The 12089-nt window shown below is 35.0% G+C and overlaps 1 long non-coding RNA gene across 7 annotated transcripts; it reads right to left on the reverse strand.

Annotated features, from left to right (window-relative positions):
- Window positions 1-5208: 5208 nt before the first annotated feature.
- Window positions 5209-9389, reverse strand: LOC113298018. 7 transcript variants are annotated; one of them, XR_003333958.1, is made up of 9 exons: window positions 9207-9389; window positions 8830-8899; window positions 8394-8570; window positions 7394-7468; window positions 7182-7287; window positions 7002-7097; window positions 6629-6823; window positions 5830-5947; window positions 5209-5747 (listed from the first exon to the last, which is right to left on the reverse strand). It is a non-coding gene; the product is annotated as an uncharacterized LOC113298018 (long non-coding RNA). The 7 variants fall into 7 exon arrangements; XR_003333954.1 differs by lacking the exon at window positions 5830-5947 and having other exon boundaries at window positions 8830-9087; window positions 9207-9388; XR_003333960.1 differs by lacking the exon at window positions 5830-5947 and having other exon boundaries at window positions 7015-7097; window positions 9207-9387.
- Between the last annotated feature and the right edge of the window lie 2700 nt (window positions 9390-12089).

The following is a 12089-nucleotide window of genomic DNA, read 5'->3' on the forward strand; positions in this document are numbered from 1 at the left end:
CCTACTATATTATTGATGAGTATGACTCAGAAGTAGAAATAGAAACAACCAAGAAAAGTGTTGAGCTTCTTAAACAACTTAAATTTAAGGCTTCGAGGTTAACATGATAAAAACAAAGTCAACAATCTTATTGGTAAGGTTAATACAAAGGATCCACACGAAAATGATTCTTCTCGAATAAAAGACTTAAGTAGATATGTAAATTATCTCACTTGAGGCACGACTAAGAAAAAATACCTTGGATGTTCAACGTCTACTGGACACTCCAATTCCATGTTGCGTTTGTGAATCTGAAAAATTAGCTTTATCTTTGGCTTCTGTGAAAATAAAAGAGATAGAGAAAGTGATTGCCGATGGTACTCAAGATAACCTAATAAAATCTCCTTCAGAAGTCCCCGTTCAAAGTGTAATCACTTTGACCAAATATGATCAGTCAGGTTTCTCTGACCAAGAAAAAATTGTCTTTCCAAGAAAGAAAATTACTTCTGATACTTCTCGTGCCATTTACACTCCTTTTGATCCTATCAAAACCCAAAATCTTTGCTACTTCTGTAATTCAAAAGGACATGTTCGAAGGAAGTGTAAGTTTAAATTGGAAAACAATCGATTTGAGTCTCTTCAAAATACCTTGAATCTTATCTTAAAAGAAGTAACTAACATTCAAAATTTGAAACCATTGGGTTTGAAAACGAAGGATACTGGTAATACCTGCTTCAATTGTATTCGTGCACCCGTAGAAATCCTAGTAGAACACCAATTCTCTTTAGGAATTCCTCTTGTAGACCTTCTTGCAGAACCTTAATTTTCTTTAGAAGATGCTCTTGAATAACTTCTAGCAGAATATTAATTCTCTTTAAAAGAAACTCCTCAAAATAATTAGGGTTTATCATTCCGTAACATATTTATTTCTTCCTCACAGAATCACCTAGAAAAATTAGAGATATCTTGATCTTCAAATCTAGGCTTTATGAATAACACCTAGGAACAGGTTTCGTACTATCAAAGAAGATAGCTTCCATGTACTTTACGACCCCCAAGTAAAGTCTTTTGAAATCTCACTCTTGTTCGTGAAGAATAAACATATGGAAGAAAAAAACTTATGCAACACACGTACAATTTTTCAGGGGATATATTGTGTGGTAACATGAAATCTTTATTTATAGTGAATGATCAAGGATAGGTTGCTTTGAAACAAATCTACCTTGTCTAAGAAAGGAAACACCCAAATACTTGACCAAAATAGGCTTTTAGTCACGTAATTACGGTTTTGGTTCGCGAACAGTTGCCAAAAATTCGTGTACAATTTCTTATTCACGAAATCAACCTTAACCATACTTATAAGTGTTGCTTTAATAAATCACTCATAACTTCTTCATTTTAACTCGGAATTGAGTGATTCTTGGCTCGTTGCATTCGTACACTCATTCACTACAACATGAGGACTTTTTTAATGATAAAGGTCATTCTCACAAAATTCGTGGTCTCAAATATCCTCGAGCATATATATAAATATATATATTTATCGTCATAGGAATTGTTCTATAGAGTGAGCACTTGTTTCGATAGATATAGAGGTAAAGTAAATAAGAGAATCAAGAGTTTGTTAATAATCTTTAATGATGTTCTCCAAGATGTCTTCGTGTAGTCTTCAATCTCCATTGTCCAACGATATCTTTGATTCTATACTCTACTTCTTAAACCTAGTCTAGTCTGAAACTGACTGTACTTACTAGATCAAGAATGTGTTTTGTCATCTAAATTTGACAACTAACTTGACATACCAATGCTAGTGGATTCAACCGAGCAATGCTCTAACACTTGCATTTTCTCCTCTCTAAGAGTTATTTTTTCGCATTACTATGTACATCAGGTTCCATCATCTTAAGATAAAGAGAAAAATAATTACTTGTTGAGCATCTGCTCCAAGAAAGGGTTATCTATCTTCAAATTGCTATGTGACGTTTTGAGTGAATTGGTTTAATAAATGTCTTATCATTTTTGTATTTATGCACAATTATCACGATGCAACTACATCATGACTTGATGTGAACATTAACAAATCTTATGCTCTTTTGTACTACATTTTCCCTGCCTATCGGACTCCTAATCAAGATGGAAGAACATGATCCGTCGGATTGTGTACATAACAAGCTAAGATAAAAGTATGCTCTTAGTTTTTTTTAATCATCTATGTTGATATTTAATACTTAAGCAATATTGATGAACTCGACATATGACAATGGAAATAATACTTTTTTAGTGCAATAATACCTCTTAGACGAAAGAGAGTTCGTGAGTCTATGTTGTAATGTTCACATTTTACTGAAACTCCTTGGTAAGAAAACACAGTTCACGAAATGTTTCCTACTTTAACCAAGTTTCCAAAGTTGTGGTCACAGAACCGTCTATAATTTTGAAAATACCTTTAAAGCTCTATAATTTTGAAAATACCTTTAAAGCTTTGTTATTTAAATACCATTCACTTGGATTGAGATTTTTCATTCAAGTCCTTTCTGCAATCAAGTATGTCTCCCATACCCAGTAACAAAAACATGGAAGAAGCTCTTGGTAACAATTGCAACGGTATTTTTCCAAAAGGGAAGAAGGAAAGAACTCTCGTAGAAAATGATGTTGAAGACTCCAATACTACTGAGGATCATCTCGATGTCAATTGTTATTTTGCATATGACCATCAAGATGTAGAACAATAAGAGATCATCTCTGCTAATGTTGTTTATATTTTTCTTAAACAATTTGAAGAAACTCTAAATATGATTTTCTTAAACAATTTTTATAAAACATATGAGGTCATTGACAGGCTTTCGGGAAAACCCTATATAAATAACCGCATTCGCACGGTGTCTAACTAGTAGAAAGAGGAAAGTACGGGTCGAACCCACAGGGAGCGGTGGAAATACCGTAATCAAGATCTCTAATAACACTAGTGAGGAATAATATTTTTGGATTTTTGGAAATGGAAACGAAAATAATAAAACAAAACTAATAACATAAACTCAATGGGAAAGACAGTAACAAGGATTTATCATATCCACCACTATTTCTATTCGATTACTGAAATGAAACATAACTCATGAATATTTATTTATCGTCCGTACTATCGACATCACCTATTATATGTATTAGACTCGCAAATATCACTGGGACACCGTAAGCATGGCACATCAAAAGACTAAATCCAAGCATGCACCATCAAATTGTATTAGTGAGAAAATTATACGAGACTAGATATAGGTTCACAAATAATATCTGGCTATTCTAAGCATATCCCATCAAAGGAATTAACCCAAGCATGAAATATCAGACAATGAGACAAATATATCTGTTATCCTAACAATTATGCACAAAGGTTCTACAAAACCGGTGAAGCGACAACTCATATTTCGATAAATAAATACACAATATTAAGAATTAATCATATTCAAATCATAATAGTCTTTTTGCTCAATTTTATTCAATTCAAAATAACCTTAAACTCCAAGTGGTTTCAATCATAAACCCTAGTTACAAAAAAATCTAACAAGACATGGCTTTCTCAAAAGCCATAAACAAATATATTAGAGATTCACTAGCTAATCCAAATGGAATTGAAAAAACGAAAGAACGCAAACCCTTCTCCGTCTCTCCTCCATGGCTCCGTAGCCGCCTCCCTTCTGTTCGTCTCCCAAAACCGGCCTCCCTTCTTGTCTGTGTTCGTTTAGCTTTTATACGAGTAGGGGTCAGCATTTTATCCGTAATCCGTGGATTTAACCGGGACCAACCGTATTTGTGTGGATGGATGCCCGAACCGTTCGCTAATGGGTTGGACGCGGATGAAATTTTTGAAATTCAACAGATTACGGATTGGGCCCGGATGCAACTTTGAAAATCCGTCGAACATCCATACCCGTTAGATTAAGGGCATTTATATAGTTTCTAGAAAATACTCCCTCTGTCCCACATTAGTTGAGCTAATTAGTTTTGAATTTTGTCCCACAAATAGATGAGCTATTTCATTAATCAAGGGATATTTCTAAAACTACCCTTTTAATTGATTATTGTTACTATAAGAAATATGTATAATTTGATAGCCATGTTTATAGTCGTTGCGTAGGTGTTTTAAAATGCTTTTCAACGGTATATAAAGTTTACGAAAAACCGTGGTATAGTTTAAGAGATAAATCATTTCTAAGTTTTACAAGTTATTATCCATAAGGACATACTTGTAAAAAACACTTAAACCTACTCCCCTTTTCTCCTTGCCTTAATAATTGTGCAAACTACAAATGACTCAACTAATGTGGGACGGAGGGAGTATATGGATAGTTTTAGAATTTTTAGTTGTTTGCTTGGAGTGTTGTCCATGACACTTCTATATATATATATATACATATATAAAATGTGTAGGTTCTATAAGAAGTCATCTATATAGGCTTTATTTTTTTCATTATAAACTAGATTTTGTGTCCGTGCTACGCCCGGGCAGCTTCGCAAACTTGGTTCACCAATTCAATCTACAACTACAAACTACAAATACAATGCATCACTGCCTCTTTCTTTGATTTGGTAAAGCTCGGCTTCGCCTCGCCTCGCCCAAGTCCCCATTTGATTTGGTAAAGCTCGGCTTCGCCTCTCCAAAGTCCCCATTTGATTTGGTAAAGCTCGGCTTCGCCTCGCCCTAGTCCCCATTTGATTTGGTAAAGCTCGGCTTCGCCTCGCCCAAGTCCTTTAAATTGATTGGAAGCTGTTGCAAACGAACCCTAGCAGAACTTAATAACCCAAACAGGAATGCATCCACGTCGTTCTTGTGGACGCTTGACGACCTTCGTATTCATTAGGAAAAATTAACTTGACCATTCAGTGGCAATATCATTGGAAAAGCAAGTATCCGTTCATATCCTTTTGGATAGTGAACACATCTTTAATGTATCTGTGGTTAACACTTACATTGTCCATTCAGTCAGTGCCAATATCATTGGTCAAGTCCTAGGTATATACATAGTCAAGGCATGTGCATTAAGAATGAAAAGTTAATGCACATAGTTTTTTTTTCCATTCAGTCACTTCTAAGAGATTATGCAACATGGTTTTCTTTTTTTCCTTTCTCATAAGTTTTTTTCTTTAACATGAAAATCTAGATTTTGAGAATCTCTTTTCTCCATAGCTTCATGTAATTGCTTAAGATCCTTATTGTACTATTTCTCACGCAACTAACAATATAGGAGAACCATGTTGCACAGTATTAGGAAGACTATAACAGTACCAAAAAAATAACATTCTAAATCACTTCATGTTGCCGCATTACAATTAGTAGAACAGTATGCTGAGATGCATATATAACCATCATCACTTGTCATACAAACGTTTATCTTAGGAGATTCCATTTCAGAATGGCCATACACGAAATCCGACTTGAGAGTGTTGCTTTGAAGAAGCTTTCTTCCCCTTCAAATTTTACTTGCAGCCGTTCTCGTTCTTCTTCAGTCTGTGCAGCAGCACCAGCCTGTCGAAGTCGTTCGTTTTTTGAAGTAGACGCACCACCATCCTGTCTACGAAGACATTTAGTTTTCTAAATAGGCGACGTGTCCAGCACCGCCTCTTTTCAAGAACATGATGCTACTGTTCGTAGGATATAACATCAAAACTACCATGAATATGGAAATAATCTTTGGAAAAAAAGCTTTAGTAGAAGCAACTAGTGGATAGTTTGGTGTCTTCTTTAGCTTGAACGTGGCAACTCCTGCTTATACCTGCAGAAATAGAGGCACAAACCAAGTCAGCAGCATGCTGTATCCTTGAATATGTAATATATAATCACTGAAAGATTCATACATTTAAAAAGACAAAATGTTGCAAGCCCCATATGAAGTATGGTTAATGCTTGTTATGAAAGCGAGGGGTGGATGAATTCTACTAAAACATAGCAAGTTCACTGACGGTGGTTTCAAACCTGTGGTAGAGAATTCAAAGTTGTAAAACATTAATAAAACAGAACAGGTACATTAAAAATAGACTCGTATGTTACTATGTTCACTAATTTTTTTATGAACTGGACTCCAAATATTTACTTTCTCTATCTCGAATTCTAATGCAGTAATAACCACACTTCCCAAATCTTCACAATCTCCTATATTCTTCTTAATATCTACAATCAACAACACCAATGTATGCAAATTCATCTCGTTCATAAATAGAGAACTTAAACCAATCCCAACAGCTTATAATCACGGCGAAAGAACTAAAGAACCTTGTGAAAAACTTGAGAGAGCTTGTAAATCATAAAAAACCGGTACACAAAAATTGATAGTTGTCGGTATGTACCAAAAGAATATGAAAACTGTTGACAGAATTACCGCTATGTCTTCCTAAGATCAGAAAGCAATAACAGAAGAACATAATTAGTTGATATAAGAAAGAGTGTGTTGAATATACACCTGGTAAATTTTAAAAATTTACATTATTCTTATAAGTTCCACTTGATCCCAATCAATTTATAATAGTTCATACTTTCCTTGCAACATATTGAAGTTACTGTAAACTGATAAAATCCTATGCAAGTTTGTAATACATAATTAATTTGCAATATTCATAGCACATGAAAATGGAAATAAGCTAAAAGGTACCATAATACCAAGATTCTTTGCAGATTAATAGATGCACGATCAGCAAGAGCATAAATGCAATCACTTCCCTGGACTCGTAGCACACAACGCTCGGCAATCACTAATTTAGGTACTAAGTTGCAACAGATTTCCCAACCATTAACATCTGCACAATGTTATGAGGCTTTGAAGGTCCCAAATTCATAAGCACATATATGCAAGCTCTGTAATGAGAGAAAATGGTGTTCATTGCAAATGAATACTGAACACTTTACTAAAGAAATATAGTATCAAATTAGAAGATAGCCAATTAACACTTCTGAATCACAAATTTACAATCTGAAAAGGCATGAACTTGAAATCCAAAACCTTAAACTAACAAAGCACGGAAATTATAATCACCATAAACATAGACCTCAAGCCCACGATTGTCAGTTTTCAATTCCGACACTCCTTCCAATTAGGCCTCTCTATAACTTCCACATTTGTCAAGCTTATCTGAATCAATATGAATAAGGGGATTAGATGACATACATGTAATCAAGCATACTCTAATTATATATAAAATAAATCATTGTTTACCTTAATTAAAGCTCAAAGGATCTATGATAATTTGCAAAGAAGAAAAATCGTCCACCTTCAATAAAGCTCAAAGGATCTATTAATTGTAGCTCCACCAGAGTATGAGCTTCAATTTATCAACAACAACATCAATTTTAGCAAACATAATTGGGTGAATTTGGACAAGATGCCTCATAATATTTAGAAGATATGGATAGTTTGGTCCATCTTACCAGAGGTTCTAGATTGCCTTTTCATGCATCATGCAGTCCTGGCCGAAATCCAAAAGAGATGTGTTTTTCTATGATCTGTTAGTCGACAAAGGGAAAGAAACTTGAGTGTGGATACTAAATAGTAAGAATAAAGGTTGATACTTCATATATTGTATTGTTCCCCTATAATTAAATAAAAGGGTCAATTTACAGTTCACAAACTACATTTAGTATTTGAAGAAGTACAACATTGATCCATAGTTTATTGACAACGTAATAAATTTTGAATGAAAATCAAAAGTATTATGTCACACTTACATGAAGAAAAATACTTGAAGATTTAACATCGAAACGTATTTACCTGGCCTTACTTTTAGGTATTTGCAGCCTAAATAGCAAGACTAAAGCGATCTTAAAGAGAGTTTCTCCTATGGAATTAGTATGTAATTTTGACTGAAACACCCAAATCATAGGTTTCCAGCAACATGATTTGAAGATGAGCATGTTTAAAATTTGACAACAACACTGGACGCTTCCTAGCCAACTGATCATCATGCAGCACACCATAATGTTGTATTTATTAGCAAGAATAATGGCCTTGCTTATTATCCATTGCCAATACATACAGGGATAAAGAAAATCAGTCTTCTAGATGCCCATATCTCAATCGCCTCTAAATACTTTTTGACTGAGAGAACATATAGAAACAGTCTTATCTATGGATTGAATCAATGGTCCTCTGTTGCCAACCCATCACATTTAAAAATGCAGTTCTAATGAGAACAGTATACCAGCTTTGCAATTCTAATGTTGTTCTTATCTCTTAGCATTTGAGTTACCCAAATAGGTTTCCAGACTGCTATTAGGCTCCTATTAAATGCAATTCTAATGCAAGTATTTCCAGAATCCTATTAAACACACAAATCCTGATTAGATAAAACAAAAAATTGGACTAAACTTAAATCAAGGGATACAAAAATAAAAGAAACATTAACCGATATAAGAGGGGTTGTGAACCTACCAATCTCGTTTTCAGGCTCCATAGAAGGACAAGATCTTTACCCCCCACTGTTTTGGTAGCTCGAATGCTGTTAGCTGAGAACATGACATGACATTACGATAGAAAGGAGGTACTTGTTCGCGGTCCTTGGATAGAATGGAGGTCCGTTTATTTATCCCATGTTGTCTCTCAAAAACCCTAATCCAACCAAGAAGAAAAACCAAAACCCTAATCAAAATTTAGGAAAAAAATAAAATAAAAATTGAGAGACAAACCACTCCATGACGTGATATTTTTCTTTTGAGAAAGATGATCGAATTTGCTGAATCACGGAGGATGAAGGAGAAGGGTTTCACCGAAGAGTGTCACAATAAATTGAGAGACTGGAAGACTTTCACTATAAGATGAAAAACGATCAGATTACAAACAAACAAAAAAGAGCTAATAATTTTAATACCTAATCGTTTTGCAGAATCAATCAGATTAAGTCGCACATCTTTCTGATTTTAATCCCTGTGAAAAAAACCCTGAAAAATCAACAACCCGCAACAATACAATTAAGTTCAACGTAAAGTAAGAATTGGAAAAAAAAAAAGAACACACAAAACTAATATACGAAGGTTAGCTATCAATTTTTGTATGAGACAATATGTGCATCCCTATTGTGCCAAAACCTAATTTCAGTCCAGTCAAATATATATCCTACAAATCAAACCTACAAAACCCAAATTCAAATATTAGAGGTAATCAAACTAAATCATAAAAAAACGAAATTCAAATATTAGAGGTAATCAAACTAAATCATAGAAAAACGAAAATAAATTAGAAACACACCAAAATCGCTGAATTATTGTTGCTGCTCGAGAAGGTAAACAGGTGAGTCAAGATCACAGCATACTGCATACGATGAGAAAGTAAGAGATCCAAAGAAAAAATAGGGAGAGAAAGTTTTTAAGAAGAGACGGACGTAGGGTTAGGTTTTTCTTTGTTTTTTTTTTCTTTTTCTGTTTTGTGTGATAAATACAAAAATTTCTTTATTTTGTGCAAAAAAGACTTGTTTTTCTCTCCTTTGAGAAAAAATGAAACAGAGCAATTCTGTGAATGGGTGAGGGTCACCGTTAAACGTGGAGCCTTATGAGCTTAGGATTTTAAAGGAGTTAGATTTTAACTAAAACAAATCCATTGGATTATCCGCACCCAATCCGTTCATCCGTGCATCCATTGGATGTTGGATTGGATGCGGATGCCAAATTTGAAATCCGTAGTGTATTGGATTGGATGCGGATGAGGTGAAAACCGGTTCATACCGGCCCATGCTCACCCCTAATACGAGTGCTGCGAAGAAGTTCACTTTGGGCCTAGCAAGACTTGGCCCAGTCCGACAAACAGAACCCATTTTTCAAATTCAGTCGATTACCGAAGAACTATAATTTTGGGCATACCAAAATCTTCCAAGGCATACTGAATGAAGACAAAAAAGGTTGTGAAATAGCAAAATCAGATAACCCCTTAACCCAAAAAAAATTTAATGGCAAATCTGCCCTTTACGTATTAGTGTTAATAATCTTGATTAGTGATTAAATTATTTTGTTTAGTGATTAAAATAATTTTCAGAATTATAAGAGTTGTTAGATGAAAAATTTGAGGAAAAAAAATCAAAGTTTTGGTTTGGTTAAGAAGGAGAGAAAGAGAAGGAGAAAGTGAGAAAATTCTAATTCTTGATTCAATGGAGGATGAGGAGGGTCATCATTCATCTAAAAAACCTAGGAAAATACATATCAACTACAACAATGATCCAGAAATGGCTGATTTTTTAGATTATGAGAATGATTTTACACCCACTCAAACTCAAGCTCAAACTCAAACTCAAGATGATGATTTTTATGAGCCAAATCCTGATGATGAAGACATTGATGAGGAACCCAATGCTTCTAATACACAGGTACACTTATATCCTATACTTAATCTCACTTCTATAGCTCTCAATTATCAAAAGTTAGGTTTTTTGAATTATGGTTCGGCGAAACAGGTTGAGGTTCGGCTCACATCTATGAGCCGAATCTACCAATTGATGAACGGTTCGGCTTACTGAATTTGTTTACTGCATGCGCCGAACCTATAATTTCCAATTCCAACCCTTTTGCTAGACACTAGTTCGGCTTATATGAAAGTTTCATAGTAAGCCGAACAACATCCTGAATAGCCCGGAATAGAATCATTACTAATTCGGCTTACATATCCAAAATCCTATGTGCCGAACATAATTTTTTAATTTCTGGGTTGAAATATTGTTACTGGTTCGGCACATATGGAGAATATCGTATCAGTCGAAACCTCTTATGTTCAAGGTTCGGCACATAATATGATTATCGTCTGAGCCGAACATGAATTTGTTAATTTTTGGGTTAAAATATTGTTCGTGGTTCGGCACATATTGAGGATATCGTATAAGCCGAAACCTGTAAATGTTTATAGTTCGGCACATAATGTGATTATCGAATGCGCCGAACCTTGTTATTATATTCCCTTTCTAGTGTTTAACCTTGTGATATTCTTTGTAGATCGTGCTTGGACCCATGGAAAATCAACCTGATCCAGTAGACATAATTCACGAGGATACCAAGGATCACTTCCAAAATGATTTGGTATGTAAGAACCTTTTGTTTACCTCAATGTTGTCGGAATATTCCAAAGTTTTTGTTACAAATTACTTGTTTTGGAATGAACGTAGATATGGAAAACTAAACCAGAAGTTCTAGATTGGCTTGAGGAACACGCGATGAAGATAAATTGTATACTAGTTAAAGGACAACAAAGACGATGGGATCGGTTTGAAATGATTTGTGAGCGTAGTGGAACCGGCACTAGCAAGGTTAAAAAGGAACTGTATACATTGGGAAGACCGGGAGAAAGAATAGGACGAAGACGAAGAAAAGAAATTGCCCTTTCAAGATCGTTTTCAACCTCAAGAATAAGTCCATGAACAAAGAAGATCAATATTGGATAATGAATAAAGATATGGATTGTAGTCATAACCACCCACGTCCCAAAGACCTTCATGGACATGCGAAAGTAGCGCGACTCAAACCCGACGAGATGCTAGAAGTGGATAAAATGACACGGGCACGTTTGCCACCTTCTAGGATTCTTAGCAAATTGAAGGCGGACAACAAAAATAACAAGTCGACTATGCAAACTATCTACAATGCAAGACAAAAGATTAGAAGACTCAATTTGCAAGGTAGGATGGTGATGCAACAAGTAATGTGGTTAGGGGTGAAGAATAACTAAGCTTGCCAAAATAAGTTGGATGACTTCGGTCAAGTCACACACCTTTTCCTTTGACCACCCGGAATGCGCCCAATTGGCTCTATGCTTCCCACAAGTTATTATATTGGATTGCACGTACAAGACTAATAAATATGAGATGCCGTTGATGAACATTGTGGGGCATACTTCGACAAAGGCACCGTTCACCGTGGCTTTTTGTTTCATGAAAAACGAGAAGAAAGTGAGTTATGTTTGGGGGTTAGAACAATTGAAGTTAATCTTCCGGGAGGGTGCTCTTCCTAAAGTGTTCGTTTCCGATCAAGATTCATCGTTGATTTATGCTATTAAGAAGGTATTTCCGGATGCATTCAATTTTCTTTGTACGTTTCACATATGGTGCAATGTGAGGAAAAAATGTCAACCGATAATTCAACCACTTAAGTTGAA

This window comes from Papaver somniferum, chromosome 7, assembly GCF_003573695.1.
Source record: "Papaver somniferum cultivar HN1 chromosome 7, ASM357369v1, whole genome shotgun sequence".
Classification (NCBI taxonomy): domain Eukaryota; kingdom Viridiplantae; phylum Streptophyta; class Magnoliopsida; order Ranunculales; family Papaveraceae; genus Papaver; species Papaver somniferum.